The sequence below is a fragment of the Marmota monax genome, unplaced genomic scaffold (genome assembly GCF_021218885.2).
Source record: "Marmota monax isolate L192 unplaced genomic scaffold, Marmota_monax_Labrador192_F-V1.1 WCK01_AAM20220418_F8-fsc00044, whole genome shotgun sequence".
Taxonomy (NCBI): Eukaryota; Metazoa; Chordata; class Mammalia; order Rodentia; family Sciuridae; genus Marmota; species Marmota monax.
Window position 1 is genome coordinate 7,474,444 of NW_026695198.1, and position 23,448 is coordinate 7,497,891.

At 38.8% G+C, this 23,448-nt stretch overlaps 2 protein-coding genes across 4 annotated transcripts in view; one reads left to right on the forward strand and one right to left on the reverse strand.

Annotated features, from left to right (window-relative positions):
• The window catches only part of Rb1cc1 (RB1 inducible coiled-coil 1), a 74,727-nt gene extending 74,359 nt beyond the window's left edge, over window positions 1-368 (reverse strand). Inside the window, exon 1 of the mRNA XM_046428613.2 lies at window positions 203-368. The gene's annotated coding sequence lies outside the window, so the exon portion shown is untranslated. The remainder of the gene's footprint in view (window positions 1-202) is intronic.
• Window positions 1-23,448, forward strand: part of LOC124082149 (translation initiation factor IF-2) — a 70,188-nt gene that overhangs the window by 965 nt on the left and 45,775 nt on the right. Inside the window, exon 2 of one of the 3 annotated variants that reach the window (XM_046428618.2) lies at window positions 5,336-5,745. The exons of the other annotated variants lie outside the window; for them this stretch is intronic. The gene's annotated coding sequence lies outside the window, so the exon portion shown is untranslated. Of the gene's footprint in view, window positions 1-5,335; window positions 5,746-23,448 lie in introns of those variants that run through there. 3 annotated transcript variants of the gene reach the window in all.

Sequence of the window (23,448 nt, forward strand, 5' to 3'; positions counted from 1 at the left end):
AGTTTGACCTTCCTTTGGTACAGCGAGTAGGCCCGAGCTAGGGCAGACCCCCCCCGCTGAATTTTGGATCAGTCCCAGCTAAAAAAAGTTATTTCCCTCACCTATGGCGGGCGGGGAGCGAGACCACCCAGAGTTTGGGGGCCCCCATAGTCTTGTTTTCAGGATAGCCCTAGGGTGGGATAAAGGCGACAGCATGAGTTACCTGGAGGTCTGTGCCCTTGTGGAGTAATTCTGCCACCAGGGCCCCCAACCGCTGGAACTGTGCCTTAGTGTCTTCTCAAGGGTCCGGTGGCATCCTTTTGTTCAGACCTGATAAGGCAAAGAAAACATCCCAGAGGGAATTAACACTAGGTCGATTGGAATGGAATTGTAAGCGCTACCATTACCGGTTTTCAGCTTTGTAAGTACTGAGTACTTCAGTAGGTTAATGGTTAACGAGAACACTCAAGGACGGGAGAGAGTTTCAGGGGAATCCTGGCTCTGTGAACATAATCAGTCCCAAGCAGTGACTGGAAGCCACCCACAGAGCTCGCGTTTTAAAATCTGAAGAGTGAATGTTAAGCGTAGAATAATTATATAATACTTTTAAAATTCCTGTAATATCCAGGAATATCTGGTTAATGTAAAAAAGTTCAGAGGTCAGACCTTTATGTCACCAGAACTTAAGAGTTGTCTAGCAGTAAAAGGACACCAAATTAAGCAGGGATTGCTGTCTTTTACATTTATGGTGGATAGTGAGAACCACTGACTGGTAAGCATTAGTGATTCCCAGTTCCCACCACACTGACCAGGTGTCTGAAAGTTAATAAAGCTAGGCTGTGTTTACCACTGTGTTTTTAAATTTGCAGTACTACATATAAAATGTCTGCAGAGAAATCTCTATGATCTTTGGCGTGTCATGTTGCTTGTTCAGTTTTTTAAAGCTGGAATTGTATCTCACCACTCCAGCAAAATAGAGCAGCAGTGAAAATTAAGCATTAAATTGCTATTATTCCTTAGGGAAAGGTGTAAACTGGCAAGTCTGAAGAAATCAGTCACAGCATAGTAATTAGCACATAGAAAATACTTCATAAGGATGATTTGGGCCATATATCAACCATGGGAAACAACGATGTAAAACCTCTAAAGAACATATTGGTACTTGTTCTTCCTCTTAGTTTATCAGTGACATTCCTCATTACAAATACAATCCAACTTAAGATGTGAAAATTTTACTTACACCCATGACAATCTATTAAATAATAAAATGTTTACTTGGTCTGAGTTCTATGAAAAAAAGTTAATCTCAATTTTCTCTTAGTCATAGGATAGGCAAAAAAAAAAAAAAAAAATTACCAGAAATGACTGATTCACACCTTATTTTACACCTCCATTGTAAATGTTTAGGTTGTATATGTCGGAAATTCTTTCCTAGAGATAAGTTAAAATGTGTTAATATTGATTCTGTTATATAAGTGTAAATATCTTAAGGAAATGTTGTTTTATTTGTTTTGGTACTAGGGAGTGAATCCAGGGGCACTCAACCACTGAACCACATCCCAAGCCCTTTTTTGTATTTTATTTAGAGACAGGGTCTCGCTGAGTTACTTAGTACCTCATTAAGTTGCTGAGGCTGGCTTTGAACTCACAATCCTTCTGCCCCAGCCTCCCTAGCTGCTGGGATTACAGACGTGTGCCTCCACACCAGGCTAGAAATACGTTATTAATAGTGAGTACATGTGTCCATAGTATAAATCCATGTTTATTTTCCTTCATACCAAGCATGCTGAATGCCCTCTGTCCTCTCCCTTAATAAACAAGGAAGGGAGCATCACATAACTAAATGAAGAGTGCTAAAACTGTTTTGAATTTTCTAAGTCATTTGCCATTATATCAGTCTCATATCTCTCCCTTCCCTTCGAAGCTGTATCTCCTTTTGTTCTATATCCCTTTTGGGTGCTCCTATGTCCTTGTCCATTTATTTGGTTCTCTTCCAAGTTCTTAGGTAATTGTAACACACTGTGAATAATGCAAAGATAAGGTGCTGGGTGAGATGAGAAAAAAGACACTTGGCATCTTTGCATAAGTATTCTTCTAATTAGTCATTTTAGATATTTTGGTATAATTTTAGTAAGAGCAAAAGAAGAAATTTCTTTAAGAGGAATCTGGAGGGATTATATAGGGCCCACTGATAAATACCCAAAGTACTTCAAATCAATTCAAATCTTTAAAATCCTATTTTTTCTTCAGGCCTCAACTTCAGTGTTGAATTGTCTTTCCCTGACATGCCTGCAATCTCAAGAAACTCACATTTAATCTTTTGAGTGCCTGAACTGCTGACTATAAGCTATTTTTAAAAGATGAACTGTTTCTGCAATACCTGGTTCTACAGTGGTGTACATTCTATTAATAAGCATTTGTTGGCAGTGCCCCACGTCTTATTCAGGTCCTCAATTTGTACCTGTACTGACCCCCTGCTAGTCTCCATTATTTACTCCATCCAAGACTACTGTAACCCTGCCTCTTTCCTTCCTAACAGTCTTCACTTCCTTTTGGGTACTAGATACAATTTAAACCTCTTAGTGGCACAGAAAATGTCCATGATTAGGCCCTAGTCCATTTCTACAATTTTATCTCTTGGTATCTTTCTCCTTTATACATGCCTTATGTAAATTTGCCTGCCTGGAAATGTTCTTGCCCACTTACTTTCTAAGTCATCCTTTAAAACAGCTTGGGCATTGGCAGCTTCCAACTTCTAAACAGACTGGTAATCATTAATCCTACTGTTCCATATCACACAACTGTAAATTTTTTATCTCCCTTAAATTCATGAAAATTTAAGATTAGGAATTCCCCCACACCCAATATTGGTGCTAGAACTCAGGCCCTCACATGTGCCAGGTAAGCACAATACCACTGAACTACATCACCAGCCCTTTTTGTTTTGATTTTGAGACAAGGTAAGTTCTTGCTAACTTGCCTACGCAGCCATGAAGTTGTGGTACTCCTGCTTCAGCCTCCCCAGGTAACTAGGATTACAGGCATGTGCCACCACACTGATGAAATGATTCATTATTAACTTAAATTCCTAGAACATTTTGGGGAGCTTGCTACAGTTGACAGAAGTATTTGTTGAGCCCACTGTGATGCCACACGCTTATAATCCCAGTGGCTTGAGAGGCTGAGACAGGAGGATCACAGGTTCAAAGCCAGCTTCAGCAACATTGGGAGGCTCTAAACAACATGATGACACTCTTTCATAAAATAAAAAAAGAAAAAGGGCTGGGGATGTGTCAAGCACCCATGGCTTCAATCCCTGGTTACTGTCCCCCACAAAATTCTAGAATGTAATAAGTACTGCAAATATTTATATTGAAGGCCACTAAATAAGTTACTGTGGGAAATTCTTGCCTTCAAATACCATAAAGGCTAGTACAGGGACCATTCAACAAAATTTAGAGGCAAGTTTATGTGGCATTAATCCTTTACCAAAATACATTTAGGATATTAGGAAGATCGTAATACACCTCTTAAATTTTGCCAACTGTTCGATTTTTTTTTAATTTCATTTAGCATGTGCGTTAGATATTTCTCTAACAACTTGGTGTCATTACACTCATTTTCTTTCAGGTTATATTCAAAGCAGCAATCACAAGTCATGTAATTTTGCTTTATTCAAAGTATGAATCATAATTATTATGCATTTTTAAAGGATTAACAAGATGTACTGTTTCAGACTTTGTTTTTAAAATCAGAACTAATTTGGTGTACATGATCATGTGCTATTTAGAGGCTGTGAGCTCTATGATTATTAAGTTAATATTTACAGTACCTTAAAGCTGCCCTACGCAGTTGGTCTGTTGGTACTCACACATATTAAGGATAATGATGATAGTTAATTTATGCATGACTGTTTTAAAAGCTAGTGAGCATCACTGTTTCAAATGCTACAAGAAAACGTTTCAAAAAATTTAATGCAATAGGTTGAGACAAAACATTTACAAACATTTTACACGTTGAAAGAGATATCTCCTTAGCATCATTTTATTAGGTTCCTATTTTTCATTATTTAAGAGTTTAGCAAAGTGTCCCACAGTAAGCTGGACATGGTGTTGAAAACCTGTAATCCCAGCAACTCACTAGGCTGAGGCAGGAGAATGACAAGCTCCAAGGCCAGCCTGAGAATTATTAGTTGGCAAGACCCTCAGTAACTTAGTCACTGCACCACTGCACCCAGCTCTGACCTTAGTTCTTTATGACTTCTTTAAGGAAATACTTACTGATCATTCTTTGAATGTATTTTGCTTTTATTTTCCTTTTAACGTTTGTACAAGAGCAATATGATAAAAATGTATGAATGAGGGGCTGGAGTTGTGGCTCAGTGGTAGAGCACTTGCCCAGCATGTGTGAGGTCCTGGGTTTGATTCTCAGCACCCATATAAATAAATGAATAAAATAAAGATCCATCAACATCTAAAAAAATATTTTTAAAAAATGGATGAATGAAGCCTACCAATTTAGCAAGACCTCAGTTACAGCTTGTCTCAAAAGTAAAAAAGGATTGGAGAGATGTAGCTCAGTGGGAGAAAGTCCCTGGGTTCAATCCCCAGATCCATCCCCCAAAACAATTTTTTTTCCCAAAGTAGAGCTGACACTACTTTTGGAGTGTCTTAAGGAGAAATACAGATACAGATGTCGAACTGACATCCAGGTGCTTCCTGGACTACAAACTTCTTTGAAGTCTACATTACAAAATACTTTTAGTATTTAATCAAGTACACACAGACAGGCCTCTATAGTAATGAAACATTTCAGAAGAAAAATACTTGCTGCTTGCGGCTGATTTTTTTCCACTCTCCCCACCCCACCCCTGCCCCCTTACTAGTCTTGACCCACTGTTAATTTTACTGCCAACTAATAATTCAAAAGATATTTGATTTAACGACACAGGCCCCAGATCTTGAGATTCTTGGCTATTGTTTTTTCAAAATAATAACTTGTTATTTTGATTGCATCTCAATAGTGGAGGGCATAGTTATTAAAAACAAAAACAAACAAAAAAACAATACTACCTTACTGAAGCTTATAAAACACTTTTCATGGTGTCTTACATGCCTGATGTGGGCTTTAGATTGATAAACCTGTTTTGCTATCCTAACAACCCTACTCAGTTTCTGTAAGCCTCTTCCAGTTTTACAGGTGAAGAAGTGAGGTATGGAGAGGTTATTACTGATTCATTGTATTTCCTTTAAGTTAATATTTTGTTGTTGTTTTTGATACCAGGGATTGATTGAACCCATGGATGCTGAACCACTGAGCTACACCTAACCCTTTTTATTTTATCTTTTTGAGACAGGGTCTCACTAAGTTGCTTAGGGCCTTGCAGAGTTGCTGAGCTGGCCTCAAACTTGGGATCCTCCTGCCTTGGCCTCGAAAGTCACTGAGATTATAAGCAAGCACCACTGCACCCAGCTCTGACCGTGGTTCTTTATGACTTCTTTAAGGAAATATTTGCTGATCATTCTTTGAATGTATATTGCTTTTACTTTCCTTTTAATGTTTGTACAAGAGCAATATGATAAAAATGTATGAATGAAGCCTATCAAAGCTTTTTAAATACATACAAAATAAAAAGTTATGTGATTTTTTTTCCTTTGTGTGTACATTGTCTGCATTTTTACCACTACATCTTTGAAAATGTATCATCATTTGTAACTTAAAATGGCTTCTGTTATTTATCATACACAATTAAAGATTCTTACCCAATTTGCTTGTCTGTTTATTTTAGTAGCATCAGTTTTTACTTTGCTTCCTCAGATGATCCCTTTGTTTTAGTCAATCCTACCTGATGTCCATGCATGTGATATTCTTTTCCCAGTAGTCATTTTTCCTCCCAGTACTGGAGATTGGATCCACAGCCCTCTGCATGCTAGGCCAGTGCTCTACCACTGAGCTACATTCCTAGCCCTTTTTGATTTTTGAGACAGGGACTTGCTAAATTGCCCAGGCTACCCTCCAACTTGTGATTGTTCTATCTCAGCTTTCCAAGTAGCTAAGATTAAAGATGTGCACTGTGCCTGTGATTCATTGTTAATATGGTTTATTTAAAGTGGCACTAACAGTGCTTGGTGGCTCACACTTGTAATCCCAGTGACCCAAAGATACAAGAGCAGGAAGATTGCAAGTTCAAGGCTAACCTCTGCAACTTAGGAAAATCCTGTGTAAAATTTTTTAAGGGCTGGAGAGGTAGCTCAGTATTAAAACATCCCTGAGTTCAATCCCCACTATTGCAAAAACTGCAAAAACCACAGATTTGAATGTCTGGAAACCTGGATTCTAATCCGACGTCAGCATTCTATGTTATGTTTCCTTAGTAGTCCATTCTTTCATCCTCTTTCCCATCAAATTGCACTATTCTCAAATCTCTACACTTCCCAATTCTCTCCTTGGTAAGTAATCTCATTTCCAACATCACTGAGAAAATAGAATTTATGAGAAGAACTCGCTTACTTTTCTGCTGTGCAATCTATAACTCAACCTAAATCTATTCTCCCACCAGTCCCTATTCTGTTCCTGTACTTAAGGTATTCGTGAGCTTTTGACACATTTTGCCATCTCATTTTGCCATTTTCTGGAACAATTTGTTAAGTGTAAGATTTAGTTCACATGTATGAAATGTGTTACAAAATATAAATATCTTTAAAAGTGAAAGCTGCACATGCCCCATATCTGATTTTGGGGAGGTTGGGATTGCAGGATTCCCAACAGACCAGATTTGGCCACCTGCTACCTCAAGAAGCCAGAGGGATGAGTGGTGGTAAAGTAGGAAAGGAATTATTTCAGTATGGCTGTTCCAGAGAGTATTGTATATTCTCTCATATGTGACAGCTAAAAAAAAGAAAAAAAAAAGTAGACTGGAGCCACGCACAGTAGCAAAGGCCTGTAATTCCAGCAATTTTGGAAACTAAGGCAGGAGGATTGCAAGTTCAAGGCCATCCTTAGCAATTAGCAGAGCCCTGTCTGAAAACAAAAAGTAAAAAGTAGGAATGTGGCTTAGTGTCCTAAATCCTGTCTTTGAAGGTACTGACAAAAGCTCCAGGTTTATATAGAGGAAAGACACAGTTGTGTGGGAGAGGGATAAGCAGTATGCATAGTCAGCAATCTTGGTCAGACTGACCTCTGGTTGATCATTACCTCAGGTCAGCTCTGGGGATATGCTGCCTGTGAAATTGTAACTGCTTGAGGGGATAGTTGGGGTCCCATCATGAGATGATCTGCCTGCAAGGCTCAGTGTTCCTGGAACTTGAGATAAACTGGAAAAATAACCCAGAACAAGGCAGAGGGGCAAAACAGAATCAGTCCTGGGTTCTCTTAAATCTCCCATTTTAAAGAGTCCATGTTACAATAGGACCACCCAAAGCACGGGAAACAAGCAAAAATTGATAAGTGGGATTACATTCAACAAAAAGCTGCACACCAAAAAAAAGCAATCACAGTGAAAAGACAATGTATAGAATGGGAGAAAATACTTGCCAACTACTTTGGGTTAATACCCAGAATATATGAAGACCTCAAAAAATCCAAGTAATCCCATTTAAAAAATGAGCAAATGATCTGAATAGGCACCTTTTAATTTTTTAGAGATAGGGTCTCACTGAGTTGCTTAGGGTCTTGCTGTTGCTGAGGCTGGCTTGGGATTACAGGTGTGTGCCACCACTCCTGGCTGAATAGGCACTTCTTAAGAAATCCAAATGGCCAACATATACTTGAAAATGGGAAATATTATTGCTACCAGGGAAATGTAAATCAACTTTAGTGAGATACAACCTCACGCCATTTAAAATGGCTATTATAAAAAATAAATGTTAGTGAGGATGTAGAGAAAAAGAACTCTTAAACACTCTAGGTGAGGGGCTGGGGATGTGGCTCAGGCGGTAGTAGCGAACTCGCCTGGCATGCATGCGGCCCGGGTTCGATCCTCAGCACCACATACAAACAAAGATTTTGTGTCCGCCAAAAACTAAGAAAAAATAAATATTAAAAAAAAAAAAAACACTCTAGGTGAGATGTAAAAATCATTATGGAAAACAGTATGGAAGTTTTTCAAAAAGCTGACAATTGATCTGCCACATGATCTAGCTTTCCCACTTTGGGGAATGTACCAAAGGAAATGGCATGGGTAAAACAGATACCTGCACACCCATGCTTATTTTATTATTCACAATAGTCCCTTATAGGCAGGTATATGGTAAAATAAAATGTGGTATGTATAAATAGTAGAGTAGTTATAAAGAATGATATGCTGTCATTTGCAACAAAATGGATAGAACTGGAGGACATGCCAAGTGAAGTAAACCAGACAGTCTCATATGGGGCAGCTAAAAAAAAAAGTGAACTTGAGACTAGTGCAGTAGCAAAGACCTGAAATCCCAGCAACTCAGGTGGCTAAGGCAGCTCAGCCAAAAGTTTAAGACCAGCCTCAGCAATTTAGCAAGCCCTCAGCAACTTAGCAGGACTGTGACTCAAAACAAATAAATAAAAAGAATTAGGGATGTAGTTCAGTGATAAAGAACCCCTGGATTTAATCATTAGTACACCACTTCCAAAAGTGCACCCAAATAGAATTGTGATTAATAGTGATTGGGGAAGTTGTGGGGAGGTAGAGAGGGTCGATAAAGGGATGTTGGATTTGATCAGTACACAGTTGTGTGTATGTGTGGAAACATCATACTGAACCCCATTTATATGTACAATTAACATGTCAATCAGAAATAATTTTTTAAGAAATTACTTACTAAAAGAAAAATCTGCACCCAGTGTCCAATATGCTAGAACACCACTGATTCAGGAAAAGAAGATAAAATACACTAAGATGGAAAAGAAGAGAAATATAGGAGGTGGCATGATAGAAGCTCAGGAATTTGAAATGAGATAGGGAAATTACAGAGTGGGGCCAGAAGGGAAAACTGCCAACCTCTGGAACGAGATTAATTAGTTATATTTGTCACATTCTGCTTTTATTTCCTTGATGTGTGTTTTGCATTAGGCTAAGATTTGGAAATTTATTACTTGTTCTTACCACACATTTGAAAGTTGCCAAGTAATGACTATTCTTTATTTATTTGTCTATTGGTACTATGGATTGAACCCCAGGATACTTTACCATTAGAGCTACATCCTCAGTCCTTTTTATTCTTTATTATTAGACAGGGTCTCACTATGTTGTTGAGGTTGCCCTTAAACTTGTGATCCTCCTACCTGAGCCTCCCTAGTCACTGTGATCAGGGGCATGGTCCACCAGACAGGAATTTTAAATTCTTCAAATGCTCCATAGCTTCAGCTGTGCCTTGTTCTTATCCCCACGGACACAGAGCAACCTATTCTTCAGTGCCTTTTATACCTTATTTATCTATCACAACAAATTGCTATTTTCCATGAGAAAGCTGAAGCTCAGGCTTGTTTTGTTTCGTTTTGTTTTTTGTTTGTTTGTTTGAGATATGGTTTTACTGGGTTTCCCAGGCTGGTTTTGAACTTGTGGGTTTGAGTGCTCCTCTTGTTTCAGTCTCTCCAATAGCTGGTTCTTTTCTTTGTTAAACTCTCAAATTTTAAAATTCTCAGTGGTACAATGAAAAAAGATAAGAACCTCTCCCATCAAAGTAAAATTCTCAGTAGCACAGATAATTTTTACTGCTCTCAAAACCCAAACCCCCAGTGTGATGGCACACACCTGTAATGCCTGTAATCCCAGAAGAGGCTTAGGAGGCTGAGGCAGGAGGATCTCAAGTTCAAGGCAGCCTTAGCAATCTAGCAAAACCTTCAGCAACTTAGAAAGCCCCTGTCTCAAAATAAAAAAAGGGTCTGGGGAGGTAGCTTAGTGGTAGGCAACACCCCCCCACTCACCCTGGGTTCAATCCCTAGTGGACTGCCTCTTTGTTATAATATATGAACTTGAAACTGAGCCTTAAATTATTGGTATTTTAACAAAACAGCCTGGCCAAATTTATTCTCAACTCAGTGTAAATATTAGATGGGGTGTGGTGGCCTTTAACTAGATGAAGCATCTCTGCAATTGAAAAGATGACTGAGCAGGTACTGTTTACATTTCTAACTAGAAACATCAGCCTTGATATATACTGTTCCTTCAACTAGTGATCAAGGCTCTAAATTATGAAAAAATAGCCAGAATTTAAAAGCAGCGAAAGACTATTCTTTCCAACCAATCCATTTACCTCTCAGTTCTTGAAATGACAGCCAAGATAGGGGTCGGATTTCTCCTTGTACAACAACTCCATCTTTCCCAAAACACTTCAGTTAGTAGTAAGCATATTAACTACAGTACACACCCAGATATTTGGCATGCCTTGCAATCAGTGTCCTACTCATTGATTTGCTAGTTTATTTACTCAGCAAACATCTACCATGAATCAGGCACTCTGACAAGGTTCTTTGTCTATTATCCCCTATTGTCCTCACAACTAATTATATTATATACATGTAGTATCCTTTCTCACATAGCCCATAATCCCTTTATGCTCGTCTCAAACATATCATAACTCTTGAATAGAGAACATACCTAGTTCATCTCTGTAAACCAGGGCCTGACCTCAAGCTTTTTTTTTTTTTAAAGAGAGAGGGGGAGGGAGAGAGAGAGACAGAGAGAATTTTTTAATATTTATTTTTTAGTTATTGGTGGACACAACATCTTTGTTTGTATGTGGTGCTGAGGATCGAACCCGGGCCGCACGCATGCCAGGCGAGCGCGCTACCCCTTGAGCCACATCCCCAGCCCCCTGACCTCAAGCTTTTAAAATAGTATTGCTGGGAACAGTGGCACACAAATATGATCTTGAGTGGCTCTGGAGACTGAGGCAGGAGGATTTTAAATTCAAGGCCAGTCTGGGCAATGTAGGGATACCCTATCTCAAAAAAATAAATAAAAAGCTGGGATGTAGCAAAGTGGTACCACAGCCCAGTGTTCAATTCCCAGTAACCACTCCCCCGAAAAAAGTGTCAGTGTCAAAGACAAGCTTTATTGTCCATCAGTAGGTGTGTAGATAAGTATGATAATTTACACAATTCAGTGGCATGCAGTAATTTTTAAAAGAAATCTCTGAACTAGAGCCACATGTGTTAACAGATATTTAAACAGCATAGTATTTTAAAAATCTAGACATTTCATGATATGCAGAATCAGAGTGTGAGAAAAGAGCCATGGAGCTGGGGATCAGCTCAGTTGGTAGAGTGCTTGCCTACCACCATGCACAAGGACCTGGGTTCAATCCCCAGCACCACCAAAAAAAAAAACAAAACAAAAACAAGAGAGCCGTGTGTGTGTGTGTGTGTGTGTGTGTGTAATTTACTTATTTAATTTTGGTACTGAGAATTGAAATTAGGGGCACTCTACCACTGAGATATATCCCCAGCCCTTTTTATTTTTTATTTTGAGACAAGGTCTCCCTAAATTGCCCAGGCTGTCCTTAATCTTGTGATTCTTCTGCCTCAGCCTCCTGGGTAGCTGGGATTATAGGCATGCACCACTACACTGGGCACATGCTCTCCATTCTGGCTGGTCCATGAGCTGTACTCATCTCCTTATCACTGCTGGGCTTATGTAAGGTTTATCCCAAGCTACCTACATGGTGGTGGTCTACTTTACAGTTATATACAACCTGACAGTTCCTCAGGCATGCTCTCAGTTCATATCAAATTAATGCAAAACCTGATTAAAGAAACTCCAGTTCAAAATGCTACCCCATCCACCTGATTCTTAACACATTGGTAAGGAAACAGACAAAAAAATAAAAAGCTCTGGGACTGTAGCTTAGTAGCAGAGCACCCTTTGAGTTTAATTTCTAGTGAGAGAGAGAGAGAGAGAGAGAGAAACAGAGATGAATTAGCATGCTGTATGTTTTTCAGAATAACACCAGGGGTCACTGTAAGCTAGAAACCTTCAAACACATTTTAAAATATTCAGTTTAAATATCAGTCACAAGATTTATTTCAATACTTGTTTAGTGGTAAGATTATTTTTAAAAACCGTAGTTTTCTAATAGCCATACTGCCTTTAATTGTTTATATTTTCCAATTTTAATTCAATTAAAAAATACAATTCTTCATTTAGCATTTTAAGCACTGTCTCAGACAAAGTGGTATACTTTCAGGTATCTTTGGGAATTCCTGTTTCCAGCAAAAATTAGACCATATTTCACATTTCAGTAGATGAAACCAGACTTGAAATCCTAGAAGATGAATTCTTGAGTTTGCTGCATGTAATTTGATCTTTCTGCCTGGGTACAATCCCCAGCACCACCAAAAAAAAAAAAAAAAGACCAAGAGAGCCATTTTTGTTTAGAGATGGGCCTTGGGAGAAGCCTGAGCTAGACCTAGGAGTATTAGAGATACAAATCTTGGGTTGCAAGACCACAGAGGATGAACCTAAGCTCTTTCCTTGAAAAAAGCCAAATCTAATAGCCTTGTCTAATGCATCTCTTAAGACAAACTGTAAGGGTAAAAGAAATTGAAGTTAAAGCATAAAAGTTAAAGGGTAAAAGACTGGGTGTTGTAAAAGTTTCTAAGCTGCAAGGTCTGAGTTAAAATGTAAAGGAGGTATTGTTAGGTTTCTATGTTACCTGCAAAACCTGAAATTTCTGTAGCTGTTAAGACAATGCTTAGAACCGCCCAGTAAACATTTCCCCTGATTGTCTGGTTGTTTAATAACTGAAGGGGTCTGTGTGGTTGCACGTAGGCCTTGCAGGGCCTGAACCAATCAGTTTGAATGTGTACTCTCCTTAGGAATGACCTATTACTCCAGCCTGACCTGTTCCCGCCAATGAATGAACTAATCATGTTTAGGAGTTGTTGTTCAATTTTCCCGCGCCTCATGATGATTTGTTCTGATGTATACAAAGCCCTCTGCCCTCCCCAAAAAGTGTACTTAAGCAGTGCTCAGCCCCTGCTCGGGGCTCTGGGCTGCTTTCCCTTCTTGAGTGGGCACGGAGCCCCAGCATGCTGGTTCAATAAATCCCCTTCTGCCAATTGCATGAGTGGTCACTTGGTGGTCTCTTTCTCCGACGTTTCGCGGGACCCTTACAAAACGTTTGCACTGGTTCATCAGTGGCCACTTATTTCTATACTACATAACTCCTTCTCATAATGAGATCCTGCTTCCCCCTCCCCCCAAAGCTCCCTCAGACACACCCAAAGACAAACAACTGAACTCAATGAACCATTTCTCCCTTTCAGCCTTGTCCTCACACTCTTCCAACCTTAAATATTTGCTGAAGCCAGTCCCACTCCCCAGACTGCTCACCTTTTATACATTACTAAATTATGTTTCATGTTAGAGTGTCGTCTCCTCAGGAAGCAGTGGTTCATACCTCCACATCCTATTCCCAAGGCATTCCCGTGTCATGTGAAAACTCATAGTACTTACTGTAGCACCATTGAGTCAGTGCTGCTTATCTTCCCACTCATTCCTTGGAATGCAGTGGTAATATGCAAGATTATCTCTGTTCAGTAAATTTTCCCCCCTTTTTTTGGCACAGGGGATCAAACTCAGTGGTGCTTAACCACTGAGCCACATCTCCAGCACTTTTTGATATTTTATTTAGAGACAGGGTTTTGCTGAGTTGCTTAGGGTCTTCCAAGTTGCTGATGCCGTCTTTGAACTTCCAGTCCTCCTGCCTCAGCCTCCAGAGCCACTGGGATTACAGAGGTACCTGCAGCTCTTGGCTCCAATAAATTCTTTAAACTTTCATGAAAGGGAATCAAATTGCATACTACAGTGGAGTCCCTCATTCAGTACCCTAGCCTAGAATTTTCAGTGGATCAGTAACTGACACTGGAAGACAGAATAGAATATTCTGTATTGATCTCATAGGATTCCTCTATAATCTTGTGGGTGGGTCACTGAATGTATCCATGTCAGCACTTCCTATATTTTTTTCACCACATCTGATAACCTCAGTGCAACTTATTCAAGCTGTTTACTTCTTTGGTGTTAATCTCATAAATCCAACAGTTCCCATTTTTACGGATGTTTAATGACCTTATTAAGTAAACAGAAAGTCTGTGCCTTGTCATACACTGGACTCTTATACTCTTTATTTTATATATATTATATACTCTTAAAATATACTCTTTATTCATAGAGATCACTGTCAGTTTTCCAATGAAGATTTCTTCTTAGTTTAAAAAAAATGTACTGGGGGGCTGGGGATGTGGCTCAAGCGGTAGCACGCTCGCCTGGCATGCGTGCGGCCCGGGTTCGATCCTCAGCACCACATACAAATAAAGATGTTGTGTCTGCCGAAAACTAAAAAATAAATATTAAAATTCTCTCTCTCTCTCTCTCAAAAAAAAAAAAAAAACAATACTGGGGGCCCAGCATCATGGCACATGTCTATAATCCCAGAGTCTCAGGAAGCTGAGGAAGGAGGATCACAAGTTGAGGACAGCCTTAGCAACTTAAAAAGACCCAGTCTCAAAATGAAAAAAACATATTTTTAATTATTTTTTAATATTTATTTTTTAGTTGTAGTTGGACACAATACCTTTATTTTTATGTGGTCCTGAAGATCGAACCCAGGGCCCTACACTTGCTAGGCGAGCGCTCTATGGCTGAGCTACAACCCTAGCCCTCAAAATGAAAACATTAAGAGAAAAAAAAAAGACTGGGAATGTGGCTCAGTTGTTAAAAGTTCTCTAATTGCTAATAAATAGAATTTTTTACATGATTTTATTACATGAAAGACATAAAGAAACTACTGTTTGGCTGTTTAATGTTAAATATTTGTTTGTGCTGAAATAAGATCAGTTTTTCCTGAAGCCTTGTAGCCTATTGGCAAATTAGCTTGGAGACCACATTTATAAGCAAGTCAGTATAGAAGCTTATATACATGGGGAAAAAAAGTGTCTCTTTCTGAAGCTATGTTAATTTTCATGCTTCACTGACTCATATTGTGACTTTGATAGGGAAAGCCATTTTACTCACTTTTCAATTTATACAAAGTAGCTGTGATACAATAGGACAGCAAAAAATAAATAAATAGAGGGAAAGAGAAGATATTGTTATGTAAAACTTACATGAGGACATTATTTTGGACTAAGTTTCTGCACTTGGCCCCAAAAGACCCAACTAAAAACCAAAATGGAATCACTCATGTTAATGTTCCATGTCACCAGGTAAGACTAAATGAATATTTGACCCTAAGTGAAGGAAAGTGATCATGACACTTGGAGCAACCAAGAGATCTTTATTGCGGTGGTGTCTGATTGACAGGGAAGGAAGAGAAAAAAGAGAAAGAAAGCAAGAGAGAGTGGGGAAAGAGAAGGAGAGAGCAAAGCAAGAGGGAGAGAGAAAGCGAAAGCGTGGAGGGCAAAGAGAGAGCAAAAGTGAGAGGGCGAAGAAAGGCGGGAGGGAGAGCAAAGTGCAAGAGAGAGAGAAGAGAGAGTTCTGGCAGGAGAGAGTTTTTTTAGCCAAAATCTAATGGGGTCTCTGGGTCTGCAAGCTGCCTTGTTGGCGTACAGTGATTGGGTGAAACAGGAGTTGCTAAGGGTGTCATCTTCTGCCCTCAGGCAGACCAGGCAGGGGCCAGTTGCGGTTTCCGTTGCACCAAATGGGTGGGGGTTGAGTATTCAGCCTTGAGGCAAACAAGAGATAAGGAACCAGAAGTTGGGGGTTCAGTGTTTAGCCCACCCTGCAGCTAACATTTATTCAGCCTGCCCTACAGCTAACACTAAGAAATCGGGAGAGAGAAATAATAGCCATATTTCCCAATCACAAAGTTTCATTGGCATGATAAATTTCCTCTCCTTTAATTCTTTTTTTTTTTCATTTTAAGTTGTGTTTTATTATTTTTTTAAATTATTGGTTGTTCAAAACATTACAAAGCTCTTGACATATCATATTTCATACATTTGATTCAAGTGGGTTATGAACTCCCATTTTTACCCCGTACACAGATTGCAGAACCACATAGGTTACACATCCATGTTTTTACACATCCTTTAATTCTTCAACAAAATAACCTAAGGTTAGGGCTGTAGCTCAGTGGTAGAGTGCTTGGTTAGCATGGTGTGAGGCACTGGATTCAATCCTCAGCACCACCTTAAAAAAATAAAGTTGTAAAAATTTATATATTTTTTAAAAAAACTAAGGTTAAACAACCAATTATTTTTCAGTTCTGTCATCTTATTTCCACCTTTTTAGGAAAGTAAACTTAAAAGAACCATTCTGCTTTTTGTTGTTTGTTTCTGCTTTCTTTGGCCCTTCTGTCTATAAATCCAACCTCCTTTGCTCAGCCCATCAGAATATTTATTCTATCTTATGGGATGAGCTGTTACCTGATTCCAGAATTGCCAAAAAAAAGCTAATTAAGGTTTTCTTTATATTTTCTATCATGTCAAGGATTGAATTCAGGGCCGCTCTACCACTCAGCTACACCCCTCCCCGCTTTTATTTTATTTTGAGGCAGGTTCTCACTAACTTGCTCAAACTGACCTTGAGTTTGAGATCCTCTTGCCTTAACCAGAGTAGCTGGGATTATGGGTGTGCATCACCACATTCCACTTCAATTAAGATCTTTAAATTTTTGTTAATTGTGTCTTTAGATGGGAGAAAAAATATTCAAGCTGGGCATGGTGGCATACATCTATAAACCCAGCTCCCCAGGAGGTTGAAGGAGGAGGATCACAAATTGGAGGCCAGCTGAAGCCATTTAGCAAGACTCTGGAAGAAAGGGAAAGGAGGGGGATAGGGGAATAGGTAGAAGAGGAAAAATAAAAAAGGGCTGGGAACATAGCTTAGTGACAGAGCACTTGGCCTAGAATGAGAGACACTGGGTTTAATCCCCAGCATCACACACAATGCCAACATAGACCGATATACACTTAAAAGTGATTAGTGATAGGCAAGGTAGCACATGTTTCTAATCCCAGCTAGTTAGGGGACTGAAAAGAGGATGGCAAATTGTCTCAAAATTTAAAAGGGCTGGGGATGGGGAACAGCATCTAGAGGCACTCAGAATAGTCCAGCATTTGATATACCTTCATAGGCTATCTTACAATTCAACATTTAACAAAACTAGGTCGTCCCTAACCACTGGTAATAGTGTCATTTACATTTATGCAAAAAGTTTGGGAAAGCACCAAAATCTGCATTTGGTGTGTACCCAGGAAGAATTCAAGGGGTTCATGCTGTGAGACCTTAAGTCATTATAAGATTGTCAGCAGGGCCTATGGTGATTCCATGTGTGCCTAATGTGTCCAGAACAGGATCAAACATGCTTTCCTTTTTGAGGAACAGAAAATCATTGTGCAAATGTGGAAGGCACAATCAGAGTCAGAAAGTTAAATTAAAGGGGCTGGGGATGTGGCTCAAGCGATAGCGCGCTTACCTGGCATGCGTGCGGCCCGGGTTCGATCCTCAGCACCACATACAAACAAAGATGTTGTGTCCGCCGAAAACTAAAAAATAAATATATATATAAAAAAAAGAAAGTTAAATTAAAGAAAAAGAAAAAGAAGGACTAGAGATTTAACTAGGTGGTAGAGGCCTTGCCTAGCATGTGTAAAGCTCAGCTCAATTTATTTATTTATTTATTGGTACTGGGGATTGAACCTAGGGGTGCTTAACTACTAAGGCATATCTCCATCTCCACTGTATTTTTAATTTGGAGTCAGGTCTTGCTAAATTGCTGAGACTGGCCTCAAACTTGCAATTCTCCTGCCTCAGCCTCCTGAGTCCCTGGGATACAAGTATTCACTATCAAGCCTGGCCCTTATTATTGAATTTAAACATGTTAAATATTAACTAAACAACTGGGAAATAATGCAAAGAAAAATAAACAAACACTACTTATTATTTGCCAGTCTCTATAATAGCTTATCAAAAATTCTCATCATAAACCAGGCACAATGGCATCTGTCTGCGTGCTATCTCAGCCACATGGGTTCAGTCTCACCAGTATGGAAAAAAAATTCTCATTGAGACTGAAAGAATTCCCCACGCAAAGACACTTCGCCGGGAGAATTCCAATTTTATTGCAAAAATCAGTGTGCTTATATAGAACTAAGGGGGAGATGGTAGGGCTTAGATAAATGGCAGGCAACCCGTTTATTGGCAAGTTCTTTCAGATATCAGCTCCGGAGCCCAGGAATTAGTTCTCATTGGGGCTAAGGTTCCCAGCCAGCGAGATTTGAAATTGGCGCCAGCGGGAGAGTTCACACGGGCGGGAACTTTTCGCGCCACTGCAGAAAAGAAGAAGGTAGGAAGAAGAGGTGCTTAGGCGCCATGTTGGGGTTTTTTCTCTGGGGTATGGCTGCCATTTATACTTTTCCCACCAGAGACAACTATGTTAATCCTTATTTCTCAAAGGAACTCAAAGGAACAGAAAAGAATACCTAAGATTACTTGCTAAAACATGGCAAAAAATGGATTTCCAGCTAAAGTTTGGCTCTGCCATTTTTCCATATTGTTACCTGCATTGTATTTGTCATGATTTTTTATTTTAATCATTCTTGTAGGAATGCACTGATATTTGATTTTACCTTAATTTGTATTTCCATAATGACTAATGTAATGGAACATTTTCTCCGGTGGCATATTTTCTGTCATCTGTGTATGCTGTCATATTCTTTGCTTTTTTGTCTAATTTGAATTTTGGTTGTTTAATGTTGGGTTGAGAGTTCTATTTTATCTATTGATTGATTTATTGCAGTATAGGGTATAGAACCCAGGGGTTCTTTATCAGTGAGCTACATTCCTACATCTCCCATCCTTCTATTTTTTATCTTGCTAAATTCCTGAAGCTGGCTCTGAATTTTCAAGCTTCCCACCTCAGCTTCCCAAGTTGCTGGGGTTCAGGTGTGCACCACCACACCCAGTTGGAGAGTTCTTTATATAATCCAGATAGTAGACCTTTTGTTGAATATATGAATCACAAATATTCTCAATCCTTTCTTTTGAAGGTTTTTTTTTTTTTTTAACAGTACTTGTGGTTGAACCCAGGAGCACAGTGCCATATAGCTACATCCCCAATCCTATTTATTTATTTATTTATTTATTGTAGTACTGGTAATTCAACCCAGGAGTACTCCATTGAACTACATCCCCATTCCTTTTTATCTTTTATTTAGAGACAGGTTGCTAAGCTGCCCACACTGGTCAAACTTGCCCATCCTCCTGCCTGAGACTCCCAAGGAAATAGGATTAGAGGAGTGCACATCTGTGATTGCTTTTTACATTTTCAGTATATTTCACCAAATGTGGTGGTATGCCTCTGTAGTGCCAGCTACTGAGGAGGCTAAAGCAGGAGAATCCTTGAATCCAGGAGTTAGAGGGCAGCAGCCTGGGCAACATAGACCCCCACAATAAAAAAAAAAAAAAAAACAAATACACTTCATATGCTCAAAAAGGTTAGAGAAAAACATGGGTATTATGATAAAAGAATTAGGAAATGTAAAAACAGCCAAATCAAACTTCTTGAGATAAAAAAAAAACACAGTGTCTTAGATGAAAAACACATAGGATGAGACAAATAGGCAAGGCAGAGTACAGACTTGTGCAGTTGAAGACAAAGCAATGGAAACGCCAAAATGAAATTCAGAAAAGATCTGGAAATTTTATGGAGCAACTAAGTGGCCTAAATAACATATAAAGTAGAGTCTCAGATAGGAGGGGGGTAAGGATTCAGACCAAAAATATTTAATGAAATAATGACTATTTATGAAATATGAAGAAAACTGTAAACCATCTGATCAAAGAAACAACAAATTACAAATAAAATAATCACAGCTTAGCATATCATACTTAGAAGTAGATGACAAATTAGTATATTAAAAGATGTTCATGATTATTCAGCAGGGGAATGCAAATTAAAATAACATAAATGCTAAACAAAGATACAAAGCAACTATAATTCTCATATGTGTCTGGTATGAAAGCCGCTTTGGAGTGTAACAGTTTTTGAAGAAGTTAAATTCTTATCATGCACTTTAGCAGTTCTAGTCTTCTATTTTGTCACCAAAGAATAAATTCATGTCCTTACAGACTACTACAGAAGATCTCTAAAGCAGCTTTACTCACAGCTGAAATCCAGCAACAACCCAATGCCTATCAATAACACAGGCTAGTAAATATATGCCAGCATAGCCATTTAATGGATTTGGCATTATCAAAGTACCAAACTACAGATTCAGATAAAAATCACATGTTTTCAAAGTGGTACGGCCATAGACCCAAAGTACATATTCAAGTAGAAGTGCAGGACTATCCCAAAAGCATTGTGTTGAGTGAAAGAAATCAAACATTAAGTGTTCCCCTCACCCTACTCCCACCTCTGCATAAAAGATTACATACTGAGCCGAGCATGGTGGCACATGCCTATAATCCCAGCAGTTCAGGAGGCTGAGACAGTAGGATTGCAAGTTCAAAATCAGCCTCAGCAACTTAGTGAGGCCCTAGGTAATTTAGCAAGACCTTTTATCAAATAAAAAATAAAAAGGGCTGGGGGTGTGGCTCAGTGTTTGAGCACCCCTCCAGTCAGCCCTGGGGGTGAGTGGAATAATTACATACTGTATGATTCCACTTACATAGAATTCTATAAAAACAAAAGCCATGGTAATAGAAAGCATATAAGTGGGTTCTAGGCATTGGGAAGGTACTAACTTCAAAGGGAGCATGATGCAACTTTTTGGATTAATGGTAATACTTTTATTTATTCATTTATTTATTTATTGGCACTTTACCCCACTGAGCAACATCCCCCCAGCCCTTTTTTTTTTTTAAGACAAGTTCTTGCCATGTTGCTAAGGCTGGCCTTAAACTTTCAGGCCTCCTGCCTCAGCCTACCGAGTTCCTGGGATTACAAATATGGACTACATCCACCTTAAAATTTTATATCTTGTAAATTGTGGCTGGGCTGACCAAAGAGAATGAGAGAGGATATTCTGGAAACTATGATCTGAGCAGTAATATAGAGAAAGCCAACCGAGGAGCCTGAGATCTATGGTAAGAACTGCTCAGAAATGAACAGTGAGTCACCGCTTTGACTCAAAATGAGATAATGAGGGAGGGATTGTTAATTTGAGGTTGTAAGTTTGCTTTCAAGGGTGGCAGGGTGGAGTTTGTTTTCTTCTACCCAAGATTAGCAGAGTTCCTTAATTCATCAAGAGATAAAAGAACTGTTAGAACTGTAAGTAGATGATGACAATAAAGCTAATTTATGAAGAAAAAGCAGATACAAAAAGCTGAAATTCTATAATGTGAAGTAGTACATACTTGGACTGCTAGGTATGGCACATTTCCTCCACCCTCACACTTATTAGTATTCACAATCATTTGAACCAAAATATTCAGATTAAAACTTTGAAAATAATGTTTGAATAAACAAACCACCTTGCTTAAGACAGTAGGGAGTTAGTAATTTCAGGGTTTATTTAATATGTTATTTATAGAAAATTAGAATTTCTTTTAAGAACCGTGAATAACTAAGAATTCTAAGGTTAACTGCTTTTGGCAAATTGGAAATGTAACAACAGGAATAGCTCCCTTTCATACAATTCTCCTAAGTGTTGATTTTTGCAAACAACTTTCCTAATCAGATAATGATTATTTCTACCCAGACACAATAAGAGTAGGAAATCAAACTGCCCTGGACAATGAAAGCAACTTGAGAAAACTTCAAGTATTAAAACCATGAACTCCAATCACAAAATTTTTTTAAAATATCAGAAATTTTCATTTCTTGGCTGGAGATGTATGTAGTTTCATGACAATATCTGCCTAGCATGGGCAAGACATAGGGTTCCATACCCAGCACTGCAAAAACAAATAAAGGAAAAAACTGTTCACTTTATGAAGGAAAATTCAACTTTGCTTTACTGCCAGTGTTTCTGCCCCCCTCCCTTTATGTGTGTGTGTGGTGGGGGGGCGGTACTAGGGATTGAACCCAGGACACTCTACCTCTGCACTAGATCCCCAACACTTGTTATTTGCCCAGGCAGACCTCAAACTTTGATGGTCCTGCCTCAGGCTCTCCAGCCTCTGGAATTACAGGTGTGCAACTCGGAGCCTGGTTTCTTCAGGTTTGTACAAAGATGTTACAAGTTAACTTTAGTGTTACAGCACTTTTGGTTCCACTGTGCTTTAATCTAAGGCTTAGTTGAAGGGGAATAAGGCTTAGCTTTCATATTAAACAAGTTTTTTTGAAGGTGATCTTAATAGAAAGTTCATCGAGAAATAACTCAAGATATCAACAGATTATTATGGTTTAAAATTCCCCTCAAATTGGATCCTCACATTTATTCTACATGTGAATTAGGTTGTTTCAAAAATAAAGATTTGATTTTGTCACACACACACACACACACACACACAAAGTTTTATTTGAAAATTATCTTAATTCTTGCCAGAAGGGTGATGCCCATCTGTAATGCCAGCAATTTGGAAGGCTGAGGCAGGAGTATGGCAAGTTTAAGGTCAGTCTCAGGAATTTAGTAATTTAGACATTGTCTCAAAAAACAAAAAGGTATGGGGATATAGTCCAGTGATAGAGCACTCCTGGGTTCAATCCCCAGGAACCATTCCCTCCACACAAAAAAAAAAGAAAGAGAAAGAAAAAAGAAAAAGAAAATCACTTCTTCTCTTAAAGAGAGAGAGGAGAGAGAGAAAGAGAGAGAGAAATTTTAATATTTATTTTTTAGTTTTTCGGCGACACAACATCTTTGTATGTGGTGTTGAGGATCCAACCCAGGCAGCACGCATGCCAGGCGAGCGCACTACCGCTTGAACCACATCCCCAGCCAGAAAATCACTTCTCAATTAAAAAGAACAATTTACAAGACAAATGTTTTAAAAGACATTTTAAAAACTCATTTGCTGTAATAGTAAATTTAAATGCCCAAACAATACCAAACCATTTTTTGTATTTTATTAGTTGTTGATGAATTTTTTAATTTATTTATTTATTGGTATGTGGTGCTGAGAATCATTCCCAGTGCCTCTCACATACTAGGCAAGTGCTCTACCACTGAGCCACAATTCCAGCCCGATAACCATTTTTACTATTTTATGTCGGCAAGAAATAAATTTCATACTTTCCATTTACATATGAAATATGTGGCAGTTGGTGAAAATGTCTGGTTACACTGTAAAAGTCTAATTCTTACTTACCCTCTCTCAGTTAAGATGTTAAGCGGCAGAGGAAATCCACTGGTTGTATTAGTTCTAAATTCAAAGAACTTCTTTGAGTCTTCTTTTGGCTATTTATACTAACAGCCCTCCTCTCATCGTCTGATATAAATTTAAAAGGTAAAAGATCCTTTCCAAGCTCTACTTCTTCAGGTGGAAGTTACTTCTGCCCCTGAAAAAATGGGAGATAGATTTAATCCAGGAGTTTAACCTACCAGGTGACACTTGTTTAAGGGTTTCATTAAGCTGTATGCTGGGTTCAATCAAGGCATATTAAA